Here is an 11,504-nt window from a genome sequence, read left to right as displayed (position 1 = left end):
ATGAACCAATGAGGTGAGCCCACCCTGCCCCAACTCCTTTCCTCCTGATGCCCCAGGAGTCTTCACCAGGCCCTCTTGGAGACCCCTCTTGCAGCTCAGCCCAAAAGATGAAGCCCAGCTCAGGGTAAGACAGGGGACAGATTCCCAAGGCTCTTGCTCAGGGATAAACCCTTTAGATCATTGTTGTCTCATAAAATTTCCTATGATGATGGACATGTTCTATATCTATACTGTACAATATTATAGCCACTAGCCACATGTGACTATGTAAATAATTAAAATAAAATGAAATTTAAAATGTAGTTCCTGAGTCTCAATAACCACATTTCAATTTTCACATCCACATGTGGCTAACGGCTACCATACTGGACAGTATCTATATAGGACATTTCCATCATTGCAAAAAGTTCTATTGGACAGCACAGCTGTAGAGGGTTATCTTGAGCATTTTCTCAGTAACCTGGGAGGTAGCCAGGGTTGGAAAAAGAGGAGGTGATTAGGAAATGAGAGGGATAATCGCCTTTCTCACCAGTAAACATTATCTCTTGGTTTGGTATCATGGGAATGATGTAGCCAGCTTACTGAAGACGGACCATCTTAAGTCTTGTATTGGCAGTGATCTGGTAAATGTTAATAAAAAGGACATGAAAATATATCCTTCACTGACACCAAAGCAAAAGGACATGGTAACTTTCTTTTCACCAATACCCCCCCCCCCCAACTGGGCTAACTCTTTAGTCAACTATAGAAAGCACCAGGAAATAAAATTAAATATCCAGGGGACTTCCTTGGTGGCGCAGTGGTTAAGAATCCACCTGCCAATGCAGGGTACATGGGTTTGGGCCCTGGGCCGGGAAGATCCCACATGCTGCAGAGCAACTAAGCTCGTGCGCCACAACTACTGAGCCTGCGCTCTAGAGTCCGCGAGCCACAACTACTGAGCCCATGCACCTAGAGCCGGTGCTCCGCAACAAGAGAAGCCACCGCAATGAGAAGCCCTCGCACCACAACGAGGAGTAGCTCCAGCTCGCTGCGACTAGAGAAAGCCCGCGTGCAGTAATAAACGCCCAACACAGGCAAAAAAATAAAAATTAAAAAAAAATTAAAGGGCTTCCCCAGTGGTGCAGTGGTTAAGAATCCGCCTGCCAATGCAGGTGACACAGGTTAGAACCCTGGGCCGGGAAGATCCCACATGCTGCAGAGCAACTAAGCCCGTGTGCCACAACTACTGAGCCTGTGCTCTAGAGCCTGCGAGCCACAACTACTAAGCCCGCGTGCCACAATTACTGAAGCCCGTGCGCCTAGAGCCCGTGCTCTGCAAACAAGAGAAGCCACTGCAATGAGAAGACCCCGCTCACCACAACTAGAGAAAGCCCACATGCAGCAACGAAGACCCAACGCAGCCAAAAATAAATAAATAAAATATATTTAAAAATAAATAAATAAATAGCCAAATGTAAAAGTTGTGGAAAATTCTTTCTTTTTGCAAGGATCATGATTGAAGATTTTTCCAAGCATCTTGTAGGATGAAAAAAAAATACATGGGTACTGTTTTGTTTATCATTGAGGTTAATTGTTCAACTCTTGAAACCACCATTACTGTCCTTGTTTAGGAAGTAAATATAGAATGCTTTGTGGAATTAGAACCCCCAATGATGACACTGGCAACGAAGAACTGGAACTACAGGAGCAGATTCTTAGTTCCAACTATGCCACTGGAAGCTGTGTGACCTTCAGTGAGTGACTTACCCTCTCTGGGCTTCAGTTTTCATCTTTAGTTGGAGAAAGATGGCGCTGGACCGGACCTCTAGTATCTTTATCTTTCTTGGATCACTCTTGTGACCATGTTTTTGACTTCTGCTATAGACACTAGAGCTTATATCTGTTATCATAGCCATAAACATTGTTTCTTATTAACACAGATCATCAGTGTTGTCAGTTGTCCCCACTTACGGCTCCCATAATCAACCCTCCAAGTGTCCAGGGCCTGGTAAACCTCTAGATTTTCTGGAAGCCTCACGCATGAGAATGTTCAACATTTAGCTACTCTCTCGAGTCAGGAGCAAACATGTCTCCCTAAAGTAGAAGCCCCAGTGATCTGTGTTTACAGAGGTGAGAACAGAGACTCCACCCTAATTCTAAGTCGGGCCGTGGTGTCACACAAACAAGGATGACTGGGAGCTGGTTCCAGCCCGGGCCACTCAAGAGCTGCACGCCCTGGGACAAGTTTTTTCCTTTCTCTGAACCTCCATTTCCCTGTCTGTAGAGCAAAGATAATGACATGGTTGTAGGCAGGATGATTTACCTGGTAGCTAATGAAGCTCAGACCTCAGGACCCTCATCTGCACAGGCCCTTTTCAAGACCCTGTACTTCATTTTGACTTTATTTTTTGGTAATTTCCTGATCTTTCCCTCAAAGAGGGGCCCCCAAATTGTTTGAGCTTCCAGCCCTACAAAACCTGGTTGGCAGTATTTAAAAATGAGATGGCACAGGGGTAGGCTGCTCTCTCTAAAAAGAGATCACCCATCAAACAAGATCTTGCCAACCCAGCAGGTCTGCAGCTTTTCTATTTCTTCCAGATGCCATCCTCTCTCACATCCCAGCGCACCTGTGGGCCGTGCTGGCTGGCGCCTCTGGACGCCACAGGAGAGGTGGCACCTCCTCAGTCACGACTGTCTCTGGGCATCACTGTGCATGTTCTTAGAGGCCGTTTAATTATGGAATCTGAGAACCAAAAACACCGCCAGGGACCCTTTACACACTCCCCCTCCCCACAGATGTTCCCTCCTCTCCTTTCCTTCAAGTTCCTCCCAAATAGAGATCCCCCCATCTCCTTTCAAAAACTGCTCTGGTATGATGTCATAGATTCTTAGGAACATCTTCCTTAGGGTTAACCCTCATTTCTCTTCTAATTCAGATGTGATCGTACCTTTAACTTTCTTTTTCATTCTGCTTTATGTAGATTACATAGCACTTTCACCAACGTACTCATTTGCTGCTGCCATAGCATCCTCCTCTTAGAGAGAAGTAACTGAGGTTCAGGAGGTACAAGACTTGCCCAGCGGAGTAGATAGTGGGGCTCAGGACCCTGAGAGGACAGTTCTACTCTCTTATCCCCATTGTCACCAGAGGGGATATTAAGCCTTGCAGATCTTACACAATTTGTTGGGGAGTCAAAGCTTAGGAACAACTTGCCTGACTCTCGGGGTTGTTTCCGCTTAGGTTAACTGTCTCTGCTTCTGTCAGCTGCCACTGGCTCTGTCATTAGGACCTAACTTCCTTGGTCACTGGACTCAGAGTTCTCAGTTTCTGTCCTTGGCGATGATCCCACCTTCCTGCAGGTGCTAAGGGAGGTACTTACTTATGCCTCAACTCTTCACATGCACGACCCCCTTCCATCCCCTCCATTATTAAAAAAGAAGTCATTGTCCATTCTTTCTGCATGCATTTATTATAAAGTTATTTATTGGGTGCCTGTTATGGGCATGGCACTAATCCTATGCAAAAAAAAAAAAAAAAAAAAGAAGAAGAAAGAAAAAGAAAAAAAGAAGAAACAAAGAAAGAGAAAAGAAAGCATGTAAACAGGCCTAAATACGGTGAGTGACATCAGCAAGATGGAAGAATAAGAAGCCCCTGGCCCTCATTTCCCCAGGGAACACCGACTTAACCACAATATATGGACCCAATTTCCTTTGTGAGAACTCCTAGAGAGGCCTAAATATCCTGTTTTCTAGGCAAAGCGAATTTCTAGTTTTTTTAGTCAAATAGGCTACCTAAAACTTGTAGTCTTAGGAAAAAATAATCTTTTGATTGCTTGCTATGTGTCAGGCACTAAGAGCTTTATGAATATTAATGTAATTTTCACCCCAGTTCCTGGAGGCTGTGGATATTGGATTATTCTCTTTGTACTGATGAAGGAAATAGAGACATAAAAAGCTATACAGCTGGCCCAGAGTCACATCGGTGGCCAGTGGCCGAGCCAGCAGCAAGTCAGTCTGGCTCTAGGGGCTACACTCCAGATTGTGTTTGAAACTAGAAGTTGGCACAAGCTGGGCACGTTTCTGGACTGTTCAGATGAACAGATGCTCGAGTTATGCTGCTTGTAGGGATCTGCGTTTCAAAACAAAGATGTGGTCTTCAAAGGAGTAATTGAATACACCCGGTCTTAACTCTTGATTTAATAAACAGAAGATGGAAGGAAGGAGCTGGTTTAAGTTTGGGGTCTCCATCTTTGATCCTACTCTTGATGGGTTTTACCAGAAAAAAAGAACAGAATGATCAATTAAAGCTGGCAACAGGCAATGACAGGGGGAGCTCTTTAAGAATAAATATTTCTCACAAATGCAATCTCCTCGGTCTAGAATTTCACTGTATTTGCACATGGATGTAGGAACTAATTTACTACTCCAGGCACTTGGATATTAGCAATTCATACACTCTGACACACTTACAGACATTTAAATAGATAGACACACGTGAAGAGATACTCACTGTTCCTAGATTTTTCTATAGTTCAGAAAGAAATGAAGGTTTAGAGAATATCTAGTTAATGCACAAAATTGAAAATAATTAGAAAAATCTGGGTGGCTTAAATTGAGGAGAGACTACTTTTGCTCATATTAATTAGAGAGACAATAAATATCTCCCTTCTTCTGTGCTCTGAAGGTAAACCTCAAGAAGGATGCATGTGCAAAGATTCAGTTTGCTTGTGGACAATACTGAACCAACTCTGATGCCAGAACCTTAGAGTTCTACGGGATTTCTTTTTCTGAAAGACTTGATGCCTTTGCAAAGAGACTACATAAAGAAAAGCCGGGCGTTTCTGAAAGATCAAATGTTTGTCAGCACCTCTAATGGAGCAATAATAATTAATTTCCCAGTGCAATAAAACCATATAATTAGAATGCGTTGAGTGTTCTCAAAATTTTCCAACATGGGATGAGCAAATGGAAAAGCTTTTTTTTTTTTTTTAAGGCTCTTCCTTAACTTTTTTGGAGTTGGTGTGAAATACAGAGAGGAAGTGAGCCCATCTGTTTCTGATACTTCCAGGCTTGATGTATCAGAATGTTTTGTAGCAGTTATTTGATGTCTAGTATGGCTCTAAAGTATTTTCCATAAGTTTAAAGCCTGTGCCTTTACTGACAGGAAGTTTGTTTTCATGGCGTTTTAGCAACAGTTTGACACTCAAAAAAGAGAAAGGAGTAATTGGTCAATTCCTAAGTTCCACTGTTTTTAAGTCAGTTCAGTTTTGTTGATTTATATACTGGGAGAAATTTCGAGGAGAAACAAAAATGAATGGAATTATAGATTATTCTTATTATTTGCATAGCTCTTCCTCTGCCCCTCTTCTTTATCGTCATTATCGCCCCCGCCCCCTTGCCTCCGCTACACCCCTCCCTTATGGTAGGAAAGAGTGATCGCGCTGGGGATAATGGAGGATCTCACAATGGAAGGAAGGAAGCTGGAGACTCATCTTTGCGTAAAGGTCAGGAGGAAGGAGAATGAGGTGGCACCGCTATGACACAGCTGTATCCTGTACTGTCCTCATACTTATCTGCCTCCCCTGGCTTCGCGTCGGGAATGTGTGGCTCAGTGGGGCAGGGAGCGCCGGGAAGGCGACCTTGCTCAGGGGATCGCGTTATACCTGCAAGAAGCACTTCAACGTGCTAAGCCCTCCTTCCTGAGCCCTTCAGCTGCAGCATCCGCTTCACTAAGAAGGTAACAGAGGCCTTCTTCCATTCCGCTAGAAGCCCCACGCTCCCGGATCTCCCTCTGCCTTCCCCGAAACTAGGAATAAGGGAGTGGAAGACTCAAAATTCACTTCTGTCACTCCTACTTTCTGAGCACTATTGGTACTTACTGAGGGAATTCTGTTCTACTTAGTTCTAAAATTGCTTATTAAGACAGCAAAGTCCAGGCTTGGTGTTCATTTTCTACAGATCGTTTGGGCATTTCCTAAGGTAATATTGGATGGTGCCAACCAGAATACACAACTGCACGCTAGGACGGCTAGGGATTTGATTCCAGACTAGGAATGACTCTGCTTGGCAGTCCAAGGGCCTTCTCGTCACCTTTGTGGGTTGAATAAACTGTGGGCTGACTTGGCACTAGGTAAAGAAAGGATCACTACTTTTTAAAAAACTCTAAGCTGCCTTCTCCAGTCGTGGAAAGGAAATAAGGAAGTCATTATCTTCTTTAACTTAGCTTATATTTTCATTTTACCTGATTACCAAGCTTTTAATTTCTCTCCCTCTCTTCTCTTAAGTGATGTATGATCATCACTGAGAATGAGTGCAATTCGAATTATTGTAATCGTATTTAAGACTATACAGCAGTGTGATATATTTTCTATATGTACATGTATGTTATCTGTAAATGGATACAAAAAAGAAATAAAAAGCTACACACCAAACTGAGGAGGAAGAAGCTGTTCTATGGGAACTTTAGCCTTTTTAAACTTTTAATGTTTTGATTTTTCAAAGGAAGAAGAGAGTATTTATGGGTCACTTTTTAAATAAAAAAACAAAACAAAACAAGCAATCAATCTGAAGACCAAAAACAAAACACACTCACACACACACACACACCCAAAAAAAGAGGAAGAAAAGAGAAGGAAAAGAAAAAAAATGAAAAAGAAATGAACAAAAAGCTCTGAAAATATGCCATGTCTCTCACAGGAATTACCCTACAAAAATAGTCACAGCTGCTGACAAAGATGTAATGTCATGTGTGCTGCAGCTCTCTTCATGATGCCAGAAAATTCGACACAACTTAAATGGCTCACAATGTGGAATGTGTTGAATAAATCCAGTTATGATCATTGAAAGTAGACCTGTCAGCTAATCCAAATAGTGTTGCAGAAGAATCCTAGACCATGGGAAGATTTCCATTACCTATTAAGTGTAATAAAAAACTCAACAGTTTACAAAATAGCATGTGCAGTGTTTAATTTTTTGAAATGAAAATATATACACAGAAAAGCAGTGATATGAGCAGTGATTCTCTACGATTGGGGGTGAACTTTGCTTGCCTCTTTGTGCTTTTAAAATTTTCTACAATGCACATATGTTATTATACATGTATAATATAATATATATATATATATATATATATATATATATATATATATATATATATATATATATATACAGTTTTGAAAACGCATAAGCCCATACATAGTCATTTTCAATGATCGATGACTTTTTAAAATCAGACCCCAGATGTATTAAGTCGTCTGCCAACTTCATACTTTAATTTGGTCATCAAGATACCATTCATGTGCCTTGAATATCCCTTCAAATATTCTTATGAATAATAGTGACATTTTGCATATGTTGCAGAAGATAAACTAAAAAGAGAGGGAGAAAACTGTAGTGATGACATACATTTATTTTTCCAGGAGTTTTCCCCTCAAAAATATGTAGCATTACCACCTCTAGAAGTTACAGTACTATTTCACAATTTTAAAAAGAAGTATAATTTTGCCTGGCATTCTGTTGTTCACCATCATGAGAATGTGCAAATAACACTGTCACCGAGAAGCTGATCCATCAGGGATCCTGGATTTTTTTTTTCTATACAAAATTCATTTCACAACCAAGTTTAAATAAATAAGATTGCTTAGTTTTGGGAGGCTGAATATTACTTTGAAACCTCACTTGACTGCCGCAACTAAGACCCGGAACAACCAAATAAATAAATAAATATTTAAAATTAAAAAAAAAAAGAAACCCCGTTTGAACTCCTCTATGATGTGAAGGGAGAAAATTGAGGCAATTTTCAACATAACCCAAGCTTAAAAGGAAACGAAAAAATTGTTCATTTTACATTTTAGAAATAGACTGTATGTTTCTTTCTCTCTTCAGATAAATTTTGTCTTTCCATGGAAAGTTGGTATTCTGGCACTATTTTGTTTTTATTCTATATATTGCATTTTTATAGCAAATGAAAGTTAAATTATTTTATAATCGCTTCACCACTTTTTAGAAATGGCCATAGAATATGGGATCCTTAAATAGGGTAATTATTAGTAAAGCCACTCATTTTTTCAAGAGTCTGTTTTCATTACTTAATTATGGCACTTTGGGCACAAAACACTTCTTGTTTCCACGAAAGAAAAATTTTCATACACACACACACACCCATCTTCAATGGTGAATTCATGCTGTTAAAATATTTAAAAACACACTCATGATGAAAGAAACCTGAAACTAAGAAAACAAACACCCCTACGTTCTTAATTTCTTTCTTGTGGATGGTGTTTACCCACAAAGTCAAATGCAGTCTTTTCAAATGTATGTGAAGCAAGCACCTTCCAGCTGTGAGCATGTAATTGGTCAATCAGTTCTTATTTAGAGAGTTTCTAAAATGTCACTGTATATTCTTATTCAGTTCTTGGATTCTTGCATCCATAAAAAAGAGTGGCTTTAACTGTTGCTCTTTTATGAAGTGTATCAATTTCCTTGTCTTTTTCTTATAAAACCATCCTGGAAAATTAAGGAAATTATCCACTTCATGTACTTCATACATTTAAATAAAACAAAATAGCACGGGACACAGATTTAAACTTTCTTGCAGTTGGCAGTTTAGTTTAGAAAAAGGTTCAAATCTATCATTGAAACTCTTGTTTGAATATGTTAGAGTTGGATATTACCGTAAGTTGAAGGGAACCAAGATGCAAAAACGGATTTATCTTTGCAAACTTCTGCTGCCACAATGAAATGATTTGGCTTAGAAACTTACAGGATATGTGATATATTATAAAGACTCTATTGTTATGAGTTTATGATTTAATGATTAACAGGGTTATTTGCTTTGTTACTGGAATCATAACATCAAGATGGGGAAGAAGTAAATAGCATTAGAGACTGTAAAATGAAATGGTGAGATACGAACTTTTGCTTAATGTAGTGGCTTAGTCATAGCTTAATCATGCATCTGGTTAAATACTTGCTTGATGACATTCTTAATTACATGTCCTTTGTGGCTTGCTGGTGTTTTCAGGTGCTATTAATAAAAATCAGTATTTCTAAAAGTGCAAATAGATTGGAAGCAGATGCTGTTAGTAAAACATAATTGGACTAAAGGGAAATTTTTGCAATTTGGAAACAGACTAATGTCTTTAATGTGTTGGTTTGCCGTGATTATGCATTCTTACAGGATTTAAAACAGGAATAATCAACAAATACATCTTAAGAGGAGTAGAAAGTGTAGGGAAAAAGAATTTTTGTAAAACTCAGAGAAAATATTTATATGAACAGTATTGGAATTGCTAGTATATGTTGCAGAAGATAAGCGAAACATAAAGAACACTCAAATTAGCCTTTGCTAGATTAGAATATGAAAATGCAACTTTTAAAGGTCTGCAAAAAGGTAAATTAATTTAAGGGGTACTGTTTTGTTTTTAACCCAAAGGTCCCATTAACTGTGTTTAAAAATGATAATACTGTGTTTTTTAAAAAATTCTAACAAGTGACAGTGGGATTATTTATGAACAGATCATTATACTTTATTTCTATTTTTTGGTAGGTTCAAATGGTTATTTTATTAACATATTTCTTTATAATGAATCACGTTTAAAAAATATGAATGTAATAAAACTATAAATTCTTACAAAGTTAAATTACAGTTCAAGCAGAAAATAAGAGCAGTATAAATCTGAACTTTGAACAGTGAGTTCTTAATATAGAATCCAATCTGAATTTTGTAACAAAACAAAACAAAAGAACAATCCTAGTACTTATACATAGCGAAAGTTAGAAAGGAAATACAGGAAAATGTTTAATGTTTAATTCTTGATTGTGAGAATATGTGTACATTTTGAGGGTTTTTTCCCCCTTATGCCTTTAAGTATTTCTCAGATTCATTTCAGGAACATATGTTTCTTCAGAACTATAGAAAAGCATTATTCATTAAAAAAAAGAAAGAAAGAAAGAAAAAACAATTTGATAACTTGGAGTAAATAAATTTTCATTTAGATTTGTTAAATTGGTATTTTATTTATCATTCCAAAGCTTATTAAAACAGAACCAATACAGTCATATGGAGCTAACTCCTAAAACTGATAAACCTGAGCATATAATATTTTTGCCATTAGATTGTAAAATTAGCCACTTATAATTACTAAGAATTGAGTGTATAAAACTGCTAATGTTTAATTTGTCTGTCTTACCTGGATTTCAATTTCAAGTAACAATTTTAACAAATTATCAACTGACGTAATGTTTCTTGGCTTAAAGATGGATTTGCATTATTTTATTGCTTGGAATATCATAGTTATTAACATGTATTTTAACATTAAATCACCCATTAGCAATGGAATAATATTTCTGAATATAATTTCAGGAAGGAGGCATAAAATAATGTTTCAAGCCATTTACTTTTAAGACTACAAAATTAAGTATGAGTTGAGTTAAATGTAATCAACACATTGATAGAACTCCAGGAAGGCAGTAAGTAAGCAAAGTTTTCTACTTTTATTACATGTCAAAAAGTGTTTCAAAGAAACAAATTAGACCACAATGACCTATCAAGAAAACTTTTCCTTTCCCCTTGATCTTAATTTTCCTGGAACCATTATTCTCCGTTTAGAGATCGCTCAGGATTTTACTAATGTAGTACTTGGAAACCTCTTCTATTTCTGCGCTGGAGGATTAGGAATTGGAGAAATCAAACGTGTCATTTGTCTTCTAGTACGGAGATCCACACAGAATTTAGGGACGGGATGCTATATATTCGTTATTGCTATAAATTTTAATTTCTGCTTAAATAAAGCCCCGCAAGCCCGCCGAAAGAAAGCAGCCCTTTCTTCCGTCTTTACTTTATGAAATGGCCTGAGAGTAATCTAAATCAAGGAACAAACACTCCCAAATTTTAATTTGCAACAAACTATGGTAATTATTTGGGTTGGCCAAAAAGTTCGTTCGGCTTTTCGCTGTTAACGGAAAACCCGAACGAACTTTTTGGCCAACCCAATACTTTTCTGATAGATGTAGAAATGTTATCCAATACAAACGCACAGATGGTATTTAAAAAACTCAGTTTCCTGGAATCCGTGTTCGTCCTTTGCTCTTCCAATTATTTGCCACCTGACATCTTTTTTCATGAGTCCTCAAAAGGTTAGTCTATGTTCAGTTGGACATAAAACAGAAGGGAAATTTTCGTAAAATAAAATAACACAACCCCAAAACAAATAAATCACACGAATAATTCTCTTATTTAAAAAATGTCAACCAAGTATCCCTGGGGTATATTACTGTTGGAAACAATTTTAACACTTGCATCATTCACAAGCAATTCACGAACGCTTACCCTGCAAGAATTTTCCACCCCTTCTTGGCTTTTTACACACTTCAACTCGGCTTTCTCTAGCTCCACTAGTGGAAAATTAGGGAGGCAGGTAATTCATAGTAAAGACAAAAATGAATTCTAGTGAAAGAGTAATTTATCACAAAAAAATTTTCCCCCTCACTAAAGACCACGGGGAGCCGCGGACCTTACGCAA

The 11,504-nt window shown here is 38.2% G+C and overlaps 1 long non-coding RNA gene across 1 annotated transcript; it reads left to right on the top strand.

Annotated features, from left to right (window-relative positions):
* The first annotated feature begins 1,347 nt into the window (after nucleotides 1-1,347).
* On the top strand, nucleotides 1,348-11,286 carry LOC309631854. Its single transcript, XR_014246615.1, has 2 exons — nucleotides 1,348-5,719; nucleotides 6,484-11,286. It is a non-coding gene; the product is annotated as an uncharacterized lncRNA (long non-coding RNA).
* The last annotated feature ends 218 nt before the right edge of the window (nucleotides 11,287-11,504 follow it).

Source organism: Balaenoptera borealis, assembly GCF_965194805.1.
Source record: "Balaenoptera borealis genome assembly, chromosome: 7".
Classification (NCBI taxonomy): domain Eukaryota; kingdom Metazoa; phylum Chordata; class Mammalia; order Artiodactyla; family Balaenopteridae; genus Balaenoptera; species Balaenoptera borealis.
Note: the sequence above shows the minus strand (reverse complement) of the source record. Positions and strands in the feature narration are given on the sequence as shown.